We start from the raw sequence: 4,118 nt of genomic DNA on the forward strand, positions 1-4,118 counted from the left end.
TCTGAGCCGTGCCCTTTTGGCTTCCTATGGAGATCCCAACAGAAGGCTTTTACATGCCCTGTCAGTCCACAATGCTCACATTCCATCACACTCTTGTATGCCTTCAACAGAGGTGACATGGTGCTGCTAGACAATTCGTCAAACACTTGTAGAGCAGGCAAGAAACAAATACACTTCTGGGCAGGGACAACGGCCAGGTAACACTAAGACAACTAGCAAGTATTTCACTGATCAAATCTTTCACCAAGGACCAATAGAAGAAGAGGCAAACAATCGGTACAACAAATCGCAGTATTTTCAGCCAGTTGTACTAACAAGAAACGAAGCAGTGGTTTGGACTGTTTGAGGCCGAGCAAGACAGGGATTCAGACCACCACTGGGTAGCGCCTCCTTACTGTGTCTAGATCGGGAAGAATCTGAGCAACAACTCGGCCAATCCACCAGGACAAACCAGCGGCAACAGCCGCTTCTGCAAGTGACAGGCTGACAGCAACAACTCTCTGAACGAGCCTTCCGGCACCACGGGGCGACCGATTCCACTCAAAATCGCAGGGGAGACGCAGTGGGATTGTCCTGCTCTGATACCATGAAGAGATGCTAGCAATTAATCCACAAACAACTCTCATAATCTCTAGACATAGCTGATATGATAGCTGGTTCAGTTTCTTGAAGATGAAGAGCTAACAGAGAGTGAGGAACTGAAGCTTCTACTGGCTTCTACATCTTGTTCCCCTTCACATATCTATTTCCTATTTTACATTCTACTCGCAACTCTAGATTCATATTTACAACTAAGTCCTATCTCCAACATGATCATTATCAGCAAATTAAAGAGAAAACAGAAATGGTAGTCCTACAAGGTTCTGTTTATATTCAAGTGTTACTCAGTGGCACAAATCAAGGTAGAACCTGCAGAGTTGCTCATTATCAGCATCAAGTCACTCAGTAACACTTGATTATAAATTTGCGAGCAGACTTACGATGCATTTACGCACCTGCACAGGCAGTTTTACTCAGTGGCACAAAACCCACAAAAATGAGCTCAACAGAGTGTAGTAAACTGAACCTACTTTGCATCGTAACTCTGGGAGAAACAGAATGGAAAACGAACAGAAGAGATTTCGCTCCAAAAATCAGGTCATCCTGTGTTGGGTCTGTGCTCTTGGCCTTCCAGGTCCCACAAGACCGTGCCCAGGTTATGTAAAATGCGACAGCACCATTCTGTGCATTATTAAGAACTTGACAGAATTAGTTTCTATCCTCCTAACTTTACAGCAACATTGCTGTTCGGTTCTTGATGTAGCCCTTGAACGCTTTTCAGAACTGCAACAACTGCACCTACAGATAATTATGTGATAACAAAACGTCAACTTCTTGTTCATGTTTCATGGAGTCAACGTTTATTCACACAAGATAAAGAGCATACCATCAATAACCCAGTGATCTCAGCCCACTACTACTGAAATGTAGAAATCAAACTCACACCGACCATTCGCGCTGCCAGGTATCACCCTCTTCTGAGCTGCTCAAAAGGAAACAAAAACAAAAACCAGGTTAACACTGAATCCAAGTATTTTAAGACAAACTAGTGTTCAGTGCTTAGATAGTAGTCTTACCACCTCCTAGTCTTCATTGGAGCCAGTATCACCATCTCCCAGGACATCTGGATACGGAGGATACCAAACAGGGGTTTCCTCAGGCTCTTGTTCAAATATTCCTTCTCTGTATCTGTCAATCTTGGGAACGCTAATCTTAGCCAATAGTTCTTCTACTGACTTGTAGTCCAAACCACGACGGATAACTATTTCTGGAATAGCTTTTCCTCTGACAATGCAGTCTATGCATTTCAGCATCTGCTCTGAATAATGCCCATACGTTCTAATCTGAGGCTCCAGATTCTCCCGTCGAGAATGAAGTGTGACTATATGGTAATCTTCAAATGCATCTTCCACTTCGTCCTGCACATCTTGTAATCGTATGGCTTCGCATATGTTAACTCCAAACACTCCAATGGATGTCAAAAGATCAGATGTTATCAAGCCTTCACATTTGTCAAGCACCTCAGCAGCCTCCACCATAGGAAATGGGCCAATACGTACATTCTGTAACTTGGCTCCAATAAGGTGTCTGTAATTTTCTCCTGTCTTCAGGATCTTACAGGGTTGGCCCTTTATGTAATCATATTTCTGACCAAATTCTTGAGTTTCAAATATGCCGTGCTTGCCTGTCCAGCCCTTGAAATAAAGGTCTCTGGCATTTATGAAGATAGTTGGGCCCCGTTTTGGCTCAGGGAGCTCAGGCTTTTTAATCTCAAAGGTAAGATGAAATGTGCCCTTCCCTGGTGTTGTATACACCTGGGAGCCTGGCCCTAGGTGATTGGAAAGATCATAATGAATACCGTTTGCACAGCACCATGCTTGCGCCTTTTTTATTCCTCGGTTGAAACTTCGTTTTGATGCACTAAGATTGTCTGTATCTAACGTTATTGTTGATGTATTCCCAGGAATCTGGAAACAAAAGGTGTAAATAATGTTTAATATATCATCTCTATAGAACTTTAACAACACAGTGATGTTGATTATAAAAGTTCATGTATCAATGTTGACACAAAGCAAGTTAATATGTTGCTGAAAATAATTGTTCAGGACGAGTAGACTGTAACGATGATACAACTATTAATCTTTCGAACCACACACTTCTGACTTACAGGAAGCAAGCTGAAATCCTATCAAGTTAATTCTACTTGGAATCTGGAAACAAAAGGTGCTGAAAACAATTGTTCAGGGCGAGTAGACTGTAACGATGATGATACTACTATTAATCTTTGGAACCACACACTTCTGACTTACAGGAAGCAAGCTGAAATCCTACCAAGTTAATTCTACTTACCATCAGAGATTGTAAACCAGAAGCCATTCCATTCACCTTTTGGTCCCGCTTCAACACATTCTCGGCGAAATTACCTAATCACAAGTTTTGACAAAATCAATAGTCATTCACCACTCTAACTATCTGTAAGCACTTAGAAGAATCTGAACAAAATTGCATCTCTCTAGAACACTTGGTTCCTATTTCCTAATTAGAGCAACATTAATCTTCAACTACAAACCCGGTCAAAAAAAATCTTCAACTACAAATCTATGTTAAAATAGCATTGTACAACATAAAACTCCAGAAACAACCTCATATTTCATATCTAAGATTCTTTTATAGAGTTCATCTACTCTAGTCAACTAAGCTTGCATAAACGGATGTTTCATTCTATCCCAAGCTTGCCCTACCAAATATTTGGCTAGTAAAAAAAATGTTAAGCTTTCAGTTGCCTATGAGTTGGCCAAAATTAGCAAGAATAATTAACTAGAGCAGGTAAAGAGCCATTGGCATGCAGTGCAAAAACTCTGGCAGCCAACTTTTCCAGAATACATAACCCCAATAGAAGTGATTTAATGCAATAGTTTCAAAATATATATAATCAAACATATATAATCAGTCCTTTTACGTGTTCCCTTGCTGGCCTACAGGATCACTAAGTTGAACAATTACTTCTTAAAATTCAGTTAACAAAATCTGAATCTGAATAAATGGTCCATGGTTGAAATCTGAATCCCATCCAAACATACCCTATAACAACTTCCACACAATGATCAAAGATCAGTAGCAAAGCGGCACATACCCACTGCATTGTTCAAGAACTTGGTGGATTCCACCTTTTTTATTGTGCTGGCTGAGCCAAGGACAGAGCTGTACTTTGCAAGGCCCCTTCTGAACATGAATAAGTGCGCCATCTTTGGGGCGATATCTGGATTGTGACAAACAGAACTATCTTGAGAGAAGAACGACAACAGAAACGAATAATGTAGTTTGCTACACACTCACCGATCAGAACAGGTGATCGCTCCCGGAATCCTAGTAATGTTGGGGGGATGACCCCCGGTATGCCAAAGGCATGCCAAACCGGATGGTTTGAGCCATCAGGATACCGGTTAGACGTTCATGCCGGAGTCTAAGATAGGCGTTTGGCTGAACAGGCTAAGCCGGTATCCTCATAAGAGGGATACCGGAACCGGATAGAAAAGGTACCGGGCCACCGGAAGGAAGGGCTTGTCGGCAAAGCTGGT

At 41.7% G+C, this 4,118-nt stretch overlaps 1 long non-coding RNA gene across 1 annotated transcript; it reads right to left on the reverse strand.

Moving 5' to 3' along the window:
- Positions 1 to 1,143: 1,143 nt before the first annotated feature.
- Positions 1,144 to 1,987, reverse strand: LOC124660400. Its single transcript, XR_006989873.1, has 3 exons — positions 1,617 to 1,987; positions 1,427 to 1,522; positions 1,144 to 1,338 (listed from the first exon to the last, which is right to left on the reverse strand). It is a non-coding gene; the product is annotated as an uncharacterized LOC124660400 (long non-coding RNA).
- Positions 1,988 to 4,118: the final 2,131 nt, after the last annotated feature.

This window comes from Lolium rigidum, chromosome 6, assembly GCF_022539505.1.
Source record: "Lolium rigidum isolate FL_2022 chromosome 6, APGP_CSIRO_Lrig_0.1, whole genome shotgun sequence".
NCBI classification, from domain to species: domain Eukaryota; kingdom Viridiplantae; phylum Streptophyta; class Magnoliopsida; order Poales; family Poaceae; genus Lolium; species Lolium rigidum.